This window comes from Lactuca saligna, chromosome 5, assembly GCF_052625555.1.
Source record: "Lactuca saligna cultivar CGN05327 chromosome 5, ASM5262555v1, whole genome shotgun sequence".
Lineage (NCBI taxonomy): Eukaryota > Viridiplantae > Streptophyta > Magnoliopsida > Asterales > Asteraceae > Lactuca > Lactuca saligna.
Genome location: NC_136421.1, coordinates 284,163,617 through 284,178,747, shown reverse-complemented (window position 1 = coordinate 284,178,747; position 15,131 = coordinate 284,163,617). Strand labels below are relative to the sequence as shown.

The window sequence follows — 15,131 nt, the reverse complement described above, 5'->3', positions numbered from 1 at the left end:
CCAAGTAGTTAAGCATCTCACCTTTTTCCTATCAATGTACCTTTCATTAATCAACGTGCTTTACCTTTTATGCGTTCAAAATGAGAACTCATAGAACTCACATGCATAATTAACTCAATTTGAATGGCATAGAAACAAAATAACGTCAACATGATAGGTAGTAAACCTCAACTCGTGTGCTAGTGATGATCGATAAGGTTTATTTGATTTGTTCTTGAAACTTTTCGAGACCATTAAGACTCCCACTGACTCCTTGACATATAAGATTCTTTTATCAATAAACATTTCTTGACAAACAAATTTTCTAGAGTTAGTGTAGCTTGTATCAAAACACTTCATAAATTGGTCCTAGTTGGTCTTTGTCTTATCCAAGACATCACAACTTTCCACATTTGATGAATGTTATAAACCTTTAATACTTTTAACTCATTGTCACAATCTTAACTTTAAGACTTGTTATTGGAACGAAGTATGATAGACTTCTTGATTTAACCATTTCTTCAATCCTTGATTCCTCTTCTTAAACATACAATTGTACTAAGACTTACTTAGAGGATCAATTGAGGTATGGTTCTTAATCATTAAGACCCATTATAAAGCATAAAAGCTACTCTCCCTTCTTCTTAGAATGGAGAAACTTTTATCTTTCTGCCTACTTGATTCTTCTTATTCGTTCTACTATTGATCTAAACCCTTTAATCAATTCAGAATTACACTTAATCTTGTAAGTGTAATCATATTTACTAAGCCTTTAGTAAATTATGATGTATATCTCTATTACTCTTATGGTGAACTTGATCAACACGCAACTTTGTGTACTCGATCTCTTAGTCCTTCACTCGACACTTTGTCAACGAATTAGTCTAATTTCCAAATATGAAATTTCTCATTCATCATGCAACCAAGTTGCGTGATTCCAAATTTCTGTCCAATTGAAACTTTGGGCGATGAGAAACTCTCCCTATTTGGTAAATTCTCGACATTTTCATAAATAACATAACTAAGAATCATATGCATTCGTTGTAGAAATATGCAAACATCAATTTTCATAACGATTTCATTGCAAGGAAATACAAATAAATAAATAAGTCGAACAAAATTTATTTTATTTATAAAGGCAGCGGAAAAACATTTGTCCTTACAATGCAAAATCTATTGAAAACTATGTAAAAGGAAATTTTCTAACAACTCTATCATAACTATCTAAGCTCAAAATCTAATCTTCAAGTCCATGCGATCGAGATCCATTTCTTTATGATTAGATTCATCTTGCTCTTTCACCAAGCTTCCTTTCTTTTCACCGATTCTGCAAAACATTCAAATGCAATCTTATCACATCATGTATTTTGAATCAATGAATAGGAACTTAACGAAGTTAGATAATGGATTTTACCTGAAGCACAGTTATACTCTTTGACTCTCCCATCTTTGGAATCTTCAAGCTCTTTGGGCAGACTTGTATCCAACGCCCTTTCTCTGGGCAGTAAACGCAGGTCGGTTCTCCTAGAACGTCCTCGGAAGCATGGTCGGTTGACCTTCCCAACAAATATGCTCCATTGCTTTGCCAAATCATTTCTGATTCAGCAGCAATGAGCATGTAAGTTAGGTCAATGAGGTTGTCGTCATGATCCATCATATAATACTTTCTTTTGAACTCATTATATGATTCAGGGAGTGATTGCAGAACCCAGTTCACAGCCAACTCATTGGGAAATAACACACCCAACATAATCAACCTATCAATGTGTGATTTCATTCCTAGAATGTGGGCACACACGGATTTACCATCTTCATGTTTCATTTCCAATAGGGCCTTAGTGATATTGAACCTTTCAATTCTTCGATCTTGTGGGTTAGGGAGAACAATTTGAGGAGAAGGAGGAAGTGAAGCATGATTTCTTGTTCCTCGATCGAATCGTGGAATACCATCTTCATGTGGAATTCTTGTTCCACGGGATTTGGGAAGACCATGATTGTCGAACTTTGACATCTACAAAACGGGAGAAAATGAATTCAAGTTAGTTGATCGATTGAGTCCTTAGTAAATCACCCAAATGAGATACCAAGGCTAGGACCCAACACAATACGCTACAACCTAGAAAAGGGATGCCGTAATCTAGTTGCAGAATATTTGAAGGTAAGTGAATGACGATTCACTAATTTCCACCATGAAAAACGAAAAAGAAATTTAAGTTTTTTAAATCTATGAAAACTCCTAGATCCTTTGAAATTCATTGAACTTTCAATGGCATGTTTAAATCTCGATATGCCCCTCTAGTTTGTGACTGGGATGCCGAGGATCACAAAGCGGGTGTGAATAACCATGCAAACTTACATGGTGCCCTCACATGTTACAATCACCTATTCGATGTGCCGGTATACCACACACGCTCCACCGAACTATGACAAACATTGAGTCACCCTTTGCTACCTTTTCTTAGAACCATTTAGTGTGCCGGTAAACCACACACGCTCCACTAACGTCTTCGCAAGGGCACAAAGTGTAATTTCATGGAATTGCATCAATTCACTTTTGCCTAAGTAACTAAGATTGGGAATTTGAAAAACATTTAGTTACTTTGTATTTCATTATACTTATAATGGAAGGTTTCGTCCTATCCTACTCGTTCGGCTAACGACCCTCCACTAGTCAAGAGTGCGGTGGGTAAGAGTGGATACCCATTCAATCGCCATTTTATGGGCAATTTACTTAAACACCCCTTATAGACCAGCTTCGTGAATGAGGCCTACTAACGGTAAGACTGACTTTTACTCATACATATATATATATATATATATATATATATATATATATATATATATATATATATAATGTTAGACTTTTAATGTTATATATAGTATAGGGTGCATTTTACACTTTTAAAATATTAGGTGGTTGACTTTAACAATTACAGTTTCAATTCAATTAAATGGTTAACCTAAACTTTTATGGATTTATTAAATCTCTTTTAATTATACTCCTTAATTAATTAATTAATAAAACCATAAGGGTGTGATTTGAACTTTTTCAAAACAATACTAGAGTTTTAGAATTTAACATTCCTAATTAACTTTTAAATTCCAAAACTTGAGGGCAAGTTTTGAAACATTTTTCAAAACATTAGGGTTTTAACTATTTAAATTTCAAAACTACAAAACTTTTGGGTTCAAATTTAAACTATAAAACCTAAAGGGGAAAATATGAAACTTTTCATAATAACAAGGATCAAATAACAAATAATTTTAAATTAACATTTAATCACATAATTATCCATATTTGATTTATTTAATGATTTCTTGCAAAACAACTTATCAATTTACTCAAAATAATTAATCAATTATCTTATAAGGAAACAATTATCTTATTAATTGATAAATATCTTCAATTAGGTCAAAAATATAGTCAAATATATCATATAATCGGATTAATATTGATCTAACATGATAAGGTAACTATCCATATGCAAAAATAGCAAGAAATCCCGAGATAAGCATTATTTGATGAGTTGACTCGTCGAGTCAAGCCCGGACTCGTCGAGTCACCCCGGACTCGGCGAGTTCAGCTATGGACTCGGCGAGTCTAGCCTCTAGAACACCAAAAAATCAAATTTTTTAGATATACAATGCATCAATACAATTGAAACCATCCTAGGCTCTGATACCACTGATGGGTTTTGGTCATAAGACATCCTATGTGCTCATACAAACCCTAATGCTTGGATCTAGGTTTCTCTATTGTACATGCTTTGAATCTAAGACTATAAACCCTAATTCTAGCAATCAAGCAATCAAGTAATCATATTAATATGTAATTAGGTTTAAGATCATACCTTGATTGTTATGTAGCAATAACAATCCCAAATCTCCTTGTAATGACTTTGGAATGCTTAGAGTCACAAGTGTCACTCCTCTAATGGCTTACAAACACCAAGAGCAAATGGAGAAGGTATAAAGAGAGAGGAGAGAGGTTAGAATTCGTCCTTAGGACTTCTTGGGAAGAGGTACACGAATTCATAAGCCTAGGGGTCTTTATATAGGTGTAGAGATAGGGTTTTAATCATTATCCTTATCTAGTTGCTTATCCACAAAGCAACCCATAAGATAATCCTTGAATCCTTATCATAGTCAAATTCTAAGGCCTTACCACCTCAAATTCGTTCACCATATATTTAAGATAATCCTTACCTTATTTTGTAACTATCACATAATTACAAATCAGCCCCTCTAGTTTAATTAATTACACTTGATCACAAAATTAATTCCTAATTAATTATTGACCAATATTAATTAAACAAATATGATTTCTCCTTTAATATATTATTCTTATAACATATTAATAAATCATAATAACCTCTCTCTCTTTATTTATTTCTCCAATCAAGTTGCTTTGGTGTAGGCAACCCAAAAGGACTATGCACCATCGGGTCAAGTACAAACCAAAATAGTTATGGACTTAGACACTAATCCAACGTTATTATGATATGTTCTTCACATGAAAGTAATTTATCCATATTAATACCACAAAAATTACATATGACATATACGAATATATATATATATATATATATATATATATATATATATATATATATATATATATGATTTGTTTAACATGTATATGTACCTATGTATGTTATAAATTTATAATTAAATATCTTTATGTTTAATAATTGAAGGGATTAAAATGATGCATCAAAACAAATTATTTAGAAGAATATAATAATAATAAGAGTAAATTACTGAAATCATCCCTATGGTTTGATTAAAATTGCATGTTTGGTCCCTAGCTTTTGTTTTGCACTCGGATCGTCCCTATGGTTTGATTTTGTTGTGTTTTTCGTCCCTATGGTTTAGTCAAAATTACACATTTGGTCCCTAACTTTATGTATGCAAGGGACAAAAAACGCAATAAAATCAAACCATAGGGACGATCCGAGTGCAAAAGAAAAGTTAGGGACTAAACGTGCAATTTTGACTAAACCATAGGGACGATTTCAGTAGTAGTAGTAGTAATAATAATAATAATAATAATAATAATAATAATAATAATAATAATAATAATAATAATAATAATAATAATAATAATAATAATAATAATAATAATAATAAATATACATTTCCAAGTACCCCATTCATTTGAAACTCACACTACAACTCAAGAGTTTTCTAATTTATGTATATTTATTTGTTAAACTCAAGAGTTTTTAACTTATGATTATTAATTAATAATCACTAATAACTGTTTATTTTCCTTTCTTTTATAAGGTTGTAAAATTTTGCTCATTAAAAACATTAATGTATTTGAAGATATTTATGATTTAAATATGAAGAGTTAATATAAATGTTATAATAGATGTTTTAGTGTTTTTATGTTATTAAATATTATAGTGTTTATTTTTCATATTTTTTTATTATTCGTTGTATATATATATATTTTTAATACAAATGTTATAATAGATGTTTTTCTATTTTTATGTTACTAAAAGTTGTAATTCATATTTTTGTTCATACGTTTTATTATCCGTTATATTATCATTCATTTGAAGTATAATTTACACAATTTTAAACGGTTTATAAAATTATCAAATAATTATATATATCACAACGACTTAAAAGTTAAACTATCATGTTTAATAAAACTAATATATTAACTATATGTTTGCTTTACTACTAACATTTTGTTTCAAAGTAGAAATATTAAATAATAATTTGGTAAAAGTTATTAGTTTAACTATATTATTTTATTCTCGCGCAACACGCGGGAATTCGCCTAGTATACTTATAAAACTAACATTTTCCTTTCACCACATTCATTTGTAACTCCCATTTATTTTTTCTTTCACCACATTCATTTGAAACTCCCATAACTTTTCAATTTCTTTCTAATAATGATTATAAGTTTTTTAATAAGGTTAAGTAAATATAAAACATAAAGTGTAATTATATATAAACTAAATTTCAATATTAAAAGAATATATTTTCTTCTACTTATAAAGTTATGTTTTTAACTTTTAACTTATTATCCTTAATTAATTAGGTATAATATTTTGTTGTATGTAAACTATTATCATTTTAAAGCTACAACTTTTGAACAATTTGAAAAAAAAAAATACTTAAATTGTTAATTAAAATATAACCTTACAGGGTAACTTAAATATTAAATTTTAGCTCAACTTAAAAAACCTAAAGAGTATTTTATAAATAGTTAAAAGTTATAAATTGTAGTTTTTTTCTAATAATGATTATAATTTGGTTAATAAGGTTAAATAAGTATCAAACATAAAGTGTAATCATAAATAAACTAAATTTCAATATTAAAATAATATTTTTACTTCTACTTATAAAGTTATGTCTTTAACTTTTAACATATTATACTTAATTTATTAGATTTAATATGTTGTTGTATGTAACTCATTATCAATTTAAAGCTACAACTTTTGAATAGTTTGGACAAAATACTTAAATTGTTAATTTAAATATAACATTACATGGTCAACTTCAATATAAATTTCAATTCACTTGAAAAACCCAAAAATTATTTTGTGAATTGTTAAAAAAGAAAAATTGTAGTCCTAAATGCAAAAAATAAATTGTAATATTAATTTAACTAAAATATTTCTTAAAGATATTTTTATAATCGTTAAAAGATTTCAAATAAGTAGCATATAGTAACTTACAATAACAATAGTTAAAAATAACTCTATATAAATTATTATATTGTTACCTTTAAAATAAAAAAAATTGTTTGATGTTTTAAATAATTACAATGATAGAAATTAAAACGTTAAACAAATAAATTTTAAAAAATTAATTAATAATAACTACAAGTATAAATAACATTAAACTATATATTATCTTATATTTTATTAATGAGTAACCCGCGGGTAGAGATCATTCAAAAGATTGAGATTATGCAGTTTTAATAAAGGTATATATTATCATATAATTAAAAATAGAGTAAATTACATGAATGGTCCCTATGGTTTAGAGTAATTTGCGTGTCTGGTCTCTGACTTATTGTTTTTAACTCGGAAGGTCCCGACTATTTGTTTTTGTTACGCACTTGGTCCATATCTTACCTAAAAAGACTATTTTTTTCCTTGATTTTTCTAATTTATTTAAATAAACACACCCCCAACCCCACCCATTCACCTTACCTTACCTATCCCACAATTTTTCCCTATTTAAATAATAATATTTTTAGGTAAGACAGAGACCAAACGCGTAACAAAAACAAACCGTAGGGACAACAAAAACATATAGCAGGGACCTTCTTAGTTAAAAAAATAAGTTAGGGACCAAGCACGCAAATCGCCCGAAACCATAGGGACCATTCGTGTAATTTACTCTTCAAAATCTCCTTCGTATATGAATTATTATATAACATTATTGTTATATTAAAAAAAAACATGTAAAGATTTGAAACTCCCATTCATTTTTCCTTTCACCACATTCATTTGAAACTCCAATGACTTTTCAATTTCTTTTTAATAATGATTATAAGTTTGTTAATAAGGTTAAATAAATATAAAACGTAAAACGTAATCATATATAAACTAAATTTCAGTATTAAAAGAATATATTTTCTTCTGCTTATAAATGTATGTTTTTAACTTTTAACATGTTATACTTAATTTATTAGGTCTAATATGTTGTTGTATGTAAACCATAATCATTTTAAAGTTACAACTTTTGAACAATTTATAAAAAATACTTAAATTGTTAATTTAAATATAATCTTACATGATCAACTTAAATATAAATTTTAGTTCAACTTAAACAACCCAAAGAATATATTTTGTAAATAGTTAAATATGATAAATTGTAGTGTATTTCTAATAATGATTATAAGTTGGTTATTAAAGTTAAATAAGTATTAAACCTAAAGTGTAATCATAAATAAACTAAATTTCAATATTAAAATAATATTTTTACTTCTACTTATAAAGTTATGTCTTTAACTTTTAACATATTATACTTAATTTATTAAATTTAATATGTTGTTGTATGTAAACCATTATCAGTTTAAAGCTACAACTTTTGAGCAGTTTGAACAAATTCTTTACATTGTTAATTTAAATATAACATTATATGGTCAACTTCAATATAAATTTCATTTCCACTTCAAAAACCCAAAGAATATTTTGTGAATAGTTAAAAGTGATAAATTATAGTGCTAAATGCAAAAAGTAAATTTTAATACCAATTTAACTAAAATATTTCTTAAAGATATTTTTATAATCGTTAAAAGTTTTCAAATAAGTAGCTTAAAATAACTTATAATAACAATAATTAAAAATAACTCTATATAAATGATTATATTGTTACCTTTAAAATTAAAAAAAAAAAACTGTTTGATATTTTAAATAATTACAATGATAGAAATTAAAACGTCAAACTAATAAATTTTAAAAAATTAATTAACAATAACAACAACTATAAATTACTTTAAACCATATATTATATTTAATTTTATTCATGAGTAACCCGCGGGTAGAAAAAGCCACTACCACACTTCATCTCACCACCATTCACCACAGCCATCTATCCTCAACAGCCAACGACATCTAGCATATGCTTAATGTTCTCTCCTCAGTTCATCTTAACCCCTTTTCGTTTGAATTCCCAGTTAATATTCCCAATATGTGGTTTAAACCAACCTATCCAGCATCGTCATCCATGACATCTAGCTTAAGAGTACCGGGCAACAACAGTGCGAGACGATCGATTTCTCTCCAAAATTCGACCACAGTGTACTTGTAGAGAAGCAAGAGGGAACATCGGGTTCTCTACAAAATTAACAAGGTAAGTACAACACAACTAATCTCCAGGCGCATAACCCCTTTTAATATGTGCATGCTACATGTTTGATAAAAGTCCCCAGTGAATGAAATCCAATGTACTACTTCCTTATTTCATGACTTGAATCTACTGCAAGAAAAATTGAAGGCAAGTTCCAAAATATCCTGATCTTAAATTATTTTTGTCATATGCTCTTCGATATTTCAAAACGTTTTCATAGCTATTCTGTTTGTAAGTTATTTGATTTGGTTATCATCAACTTTTTTTATTCTTTTATTTTGGTTTATTTAACCGATTTTCATTTTTATTGGTGATAGAGATTCAATTGTTGGTGGTGTCTGGCTCTATTACATGGTCTACAAGCTTTGCAGGTTCCACGTACCTTTGTTTTCCCACTGTTTATTCTTTGTGAGTTTATAAAATTAATAATACAAGTTCATATTTCATTAGGGCTTAAAGGTTTACTGTTTTTGATAATATATGTGCATACATGTTTACAAAAGTCATTACTTTTACTTTCAAAATGTTAAAATTAGTGAATATGGGGGAAGTCAAGATGAAGCTTAACAAGATATGGATAAGAAAGATCAGGTTTTGGAACATATAAGGTATGTGTATCTCTTTCTTCTATTATGTTACTCAAAATTTACATTGTATTCAAACTACTATTGATGTTTGGTTGACCTTTTTATTAAAGTATAGCTTAAGTTTTTTATAGATGATTAGTTTCTATATATAATTAGTGTTATCACGCAATGTTTCTTATGTAGGATTGATGGAGATTTGTTACTCATGTTCAAGGTAACAGTCTTGACCTAATTTTCTTTGACCGTACAACATTACTAAGCTAGATCTGCCAACAATTTCTGCAATTTGGTCAATGTGTTGGAAAAAGGGTATTGGTTGGAAAAAAAGGTTGATCAAACCCTCCAGTTTATCCATGCTCTCTCTTCCTCATCTGAAGAAATACTTCGAATCCTCACTTCTAAATTTTGATTGGTTTGTACATCATCAGTCTTTCTAATTTTTACATGGTCAGTTATGAAATTAAAGTGGCAATTTCTTCTGATTTTTGCACAGTCTGTATATCATCACTCTATGTTTTTTTGTTGATTTTCGAAGTTTGCATGTTATTAACCTCATCAGTATGATTGTTGAAATTTGACGAGTGTTTTCTGAATTTGAGTTACATTTCAGATTTTTCTTTGTGCTTCCAGCATCCCTTACCACATGTAGTTGTTCATCACATTCTTTTTCCCTTTTAGTTCATATTTTGATACCTTATTTGATTTTTTTTTATGTTTTCATGTTTAATTTTCTTTTTCCGTTTTTTTGTAGGGTTTTCACAACAATTAGAAATTGGGATTTGGTGGGAGTTCCACTAAAATGCATAAGTCTAAACTGAGATATGGAGTATTGGAGTTACATTTCAGTAATATGTAATATATAATTTGATAAGGGCATAATAGTCATGTCATGGTTTAAGCATAATTAAATTATTAAAAGTCCCAAATAACAAATTAATTTAATTAATAGAAGTCATAATTAAATAAATAAAATATGAAATATATAATTTGATAAGGGTATAATAGTCATATCATGGTTTAGGCATAGTTCAATTATTAAAAGTCCCAAATCACTAAATAAATTAATTATTATAAGTGCCAAATAAATGAAAAATATTAAATATATTTAATAAGGACATAATAGTCATGTCTTGGTTTAGGCATAGTTCAATTATTAAAGGTCATAAATAAGTAAATAAATGGGGTTAGAAGTCCCACGAAGACACCACATCTTTTGACTACTAAGTTATTATTTTTCAATATGTTATAAATACTTTATGATCTTACTATTCTTTTCTATCTTTCTTCCATGGGCTTTGATGTTGTAATCACTATTTTAATAATATAAAAAACACAAAATATATCAATATTACCACATCACAACAATACCCCTTTCCCATTAAAACTTAAAGTGTATCTGACCTAACGGTATTAGAAGTTGACTGATACTTACTCTTTATTTAGGTTGGGGTTCAAATAAAAAGATGTAAATTTAGGAATATAGTATATGTATGCATGTGTAGACTCTTCTAAGATAAAAAAAAAGGTACCCCTAACAACAATACGATTAATGAACGAAGGACACGACTCATTGGAAAAAGATTCATCAATCATGTGTTCCTATACATTTGTAAACAATTCTAACATAACTCTTATGATAATTGTTTTGATGTAAAAAACTATGTGCACAAAAGAACTAATTGTCGTTAGAAACTAATTTTCGAAAAAAATATTTTCAACCGTCTCTTAGCACGGGTAAACCGCTAGTGTGTGTATATATATATATATATATATATATATATATATATATATATATGTGAATTACTAACGCTCTTTATCTATAAATTTACTCATACATAACCGATAAGAAGTTTGAATGACTCATTCTATCATTCCAAACAAATTGAACATCTATATATCTTATAAAGCTAGCATTTTTCCTTAAACCTCATGCATTTGAAACTCCCATGCATTTTTCCTTTCACCACATTCATTTGAAACTCCCATGATTTTTCAGTTTTTTTCTAACAATAATTATAATTGGTTAGTAAGGTTAAATAAATATCAAACCTAAAGTGTAATCATATATAAACTAAATTTCAATACTAAAATAATATCTTACTTCTACTTATAAAGTTATCTTTTTTAAACTTTTAACATATTATACTTATTTTGCTAGTGTTAATATATTGTTGGATGTAAACCATTATCAATTTAAAGATACAATTTTGGAACAATTTGTATAGAATACTTAAATTATTAACTTAAATATTACATTACAAGGTTCACTTAAATATAAATTTTAGTTTACCTTAGACAACCCAAAAAATATTTTGTAAATAGTTAAAAGTGATAAATTGTAGTGTCTTTCTAATAATGATTATAAGTTGGTTAATAAGGTTAAATAAATATCAAACCTAAAGTCTAATCATAAATAAACTAAATTTTAATTTTAAAATAATATATTTACTTCTAGTTATAAAGTTATGTCTTTAACTTTTAACATATTATACTTAATTTATTAGATTTAAAATGTTGTTGTATGTAAACCATCATCAGTTTAAAGCTACAACTTTTGAACAGTTTAGACAAAAATACTTAAATTGTTAATTTAAATATAACATTACAGTGTCAACTTAATATAAATTTCATTTCCACTTAAAAAAACCAAATAATATTTTGTAAATAGTTAAAATGATAAATTGTAGTGATAAATGCAAAAACTAAACTGTAATATCAAAGTAACTAAAATATTTCCTAAAGATATTTTTATAATCGTTAAAAGTTTTAAAATAAGTAAATTAAAATAATATACAGTAACAATAGTTAAAAATAACTATATATAAATGATTATATTGTTACATTTAAAATCAAAAAACATTAATGTTTGATGTTTTATATAATTATAATGATTGAAATTAAAAGATTAAGGAAATAAATTTTAAAAAATTAATTAACAATAATAACATCTACAAATAACATTAAACCATATATTATATTTAATTTTATTCACGTGTAATTCGCGGGTAGAATAAGTAAATTAAAATAACATACAGTAACAATAGTTAAAAATAACTATATATAAATGATTATATTGTTACATTTAAAATCAAAAAACATTAATGTTTGATGTTTTATATAATTATAATGATTGAAATTAAAAGATTAAGCAAATAAATTTTAAAAAATTAATTAACAATAATAACATCTACAAATAACATTAAACCATGTATTATATTTAATTTTATTCACGTGTAATTCGCGGGTAGAAATCATTCAAACTATTGAGATAATGCAGTTATAATAGATGTCATATAATTCAAAACAATCAATATATTATATCAATTTAGTATACGAATTATAATATTAAATTTAATAACAATATTATTGTTATATTTAAAAAAAAAACATATATTTTTAAAGACTTTAATTATATATGTGTTTTTCGCACAACGTGCCGGCATACATTCCATTACATTTCTCTTTTGGTTCGTTTGTGATAACGTGATTCACCCTTAATTTAATATTTTTCATGTTGCACACCATGTGAATCATATTTTGTTTGTGTGTATAAGTGTTATCTTGAAAATAGTAAGTTTAGCAATTAAATGTTTGAGTCGGACAACCAAAACTATCTATATAAGGCAAATGGTATCGATTTGTATTTTCCACAAACTCATCAACTCTCTCTTTTAAATAAGTGCTTTTTCGGTTTTGGAAATAGCAAAAGATGGCTCTTTCTGGAAAGTTAATTTGTTTTTTAGAGATCAGTAAGAAGGGAGATGTCTTCCTTGATATCTTTAGATACAACCCAGACGAGTTTTCTGCAATATGCCCTCATAAGGTTCATGCATGTGAATTGATTGAAGGTGATCGGGGGGCCGTTGGATCTCTCGTCCATTGGCATTACACTCATGGTATGTCATAATGAAAACCCTACTTCTATTTCTTTGACCAAAACTATGTGTTATTTTGAATTTTCATTTGTTTGAGTCCATTATATATATATATATATATATATATATATATATATATATATATATATATATATATATATATATATATATATATATATATATATATATATATATGGTTAGGTTCATTTGAAATAGTTAGATTTTTGAGACCGTGGGTCCACTTATTTCTAATAAAATATTCTAATATTCTATTATTCAAAAAAAAATATATAATGTATGTAATATTCTGAAATTGTAAAACAATATTTTGAAAGCATTTTATATTGAAATATCTAAAAGCAGATAATATTAGAATATTATGTATATTATATTTTTACGATGACTAAATATTAAAATATTTCACTAGAAAAAATTGGTTTCATGATCTCATAAAATTATGTTCGTCTCAATTGACCTCTTATATATATATATATATATATATATATATATATATATATATATATATATATATATATATATATATATACTAGTTTATAACCCGTGATAACCACGGTTATAAAATTAATTAAACTTTCGTATTAAAAAAAATCGAAATCATTAATAAATTATTTTAAATAAATTATTACTTAAGAGATATTTTTTTAGTTGTATAAAATTATAATCGTTGATTTAAATAAATACGTGGAGTTATGTCATTTTATAATTTATATTAATTTTATTTTAGTTTTTTAATCTAATGTTATTAATTTGATATAATTAAAGGAAGAAATTTTAAATTTGAAATTTAAAATGAAGAATTAATTATTAATTTAATAAAATTAGATTGAGAAATTTAAAATTTGAAATTTGAAATTAATAATTAATAGGTTGACAAGTGGTATGATAAATGATATATAACATTAATGAGGATTCTAATTGCATGACTTTGTCAATATGAGATTAAACGAATTCTTATATTAGAATAGGGATATACATATATATATATATATATATATATATATATATATATATATATATATATATATATATATATATATATATATATATATATATATATATATATATATACTAAAATGTTGTCTTTGAATATCTAAACGAAATTTAGAGGGAAAGAAGAAAATTGATAAAGCCATAATCGAAGCTGTTGATGAGGAAAAGCAGAAGATAGTGTTCGATGTAATCGGAGGAGATCTAGTGGAGGATAAATACAAGACCATGAAAGTAATATTTCATACTGAAAAAAAGGGTGATGCACAAGTGCTAACTGTGACACTTGAGTTTGAGAAGCTTAACACAACTGTACCCTATCCAACTTCTTTTATGGATTGGTTTTGCAGTGTGATTAAGGACATAGATCTATGCATATAACAACAGTAAACAACTTCTAATAAACAAATGAAACGAAGGGAAGTTATGGGTGTTTCTCAGAATGTTTGAATAAACTACATCAATATAATGAATAAAGGGAGAGAGAAGTTAATGTGGGCTGGTGTAATTTGTATACGATGAATCGTTTTAATATAGTATATTATTCTTGTTCCCTAATGATTTTGGTTGTTGGAAACCGTTTTCTAATCCCCAAAACAAATTATTTCTTGAGCATGTATTTGTTTTCTTAATAACGATAAACACTTGGCAATCTACTTTTAAGTTACGTTATTGTTCTAAACAAGACTTAACCCACTATAGCAAAACAAACCTTCACCCATGGCAAAATCTATAGGTAATAGGATTTATCCATGGATACTTGTCTGGTGAGTAATATGCTCGTGGATAATATTTTTTCCCACGCATATATTACCATGGAAGTTTTACCCACGAATTATCTACTGAGTGGTTACCCCCC

At 26.8% G+C, this 15,131-nt stretch overlaps 1 pseudogene; it reads left to right on the top strand.

Annotated features, from left to right (window-relative positions):
- Positions 1 to 13,098: 13,098 nt before the first annotated feature.
- LOC145046802 (kirola pseudogene) lies at positions 13,099 to 14,653 on the top strand (annotated as a pseudogene).
- The last annotated feature ends 478 nt before the right edge of the window (positions 14,654 to 15,131 follow it).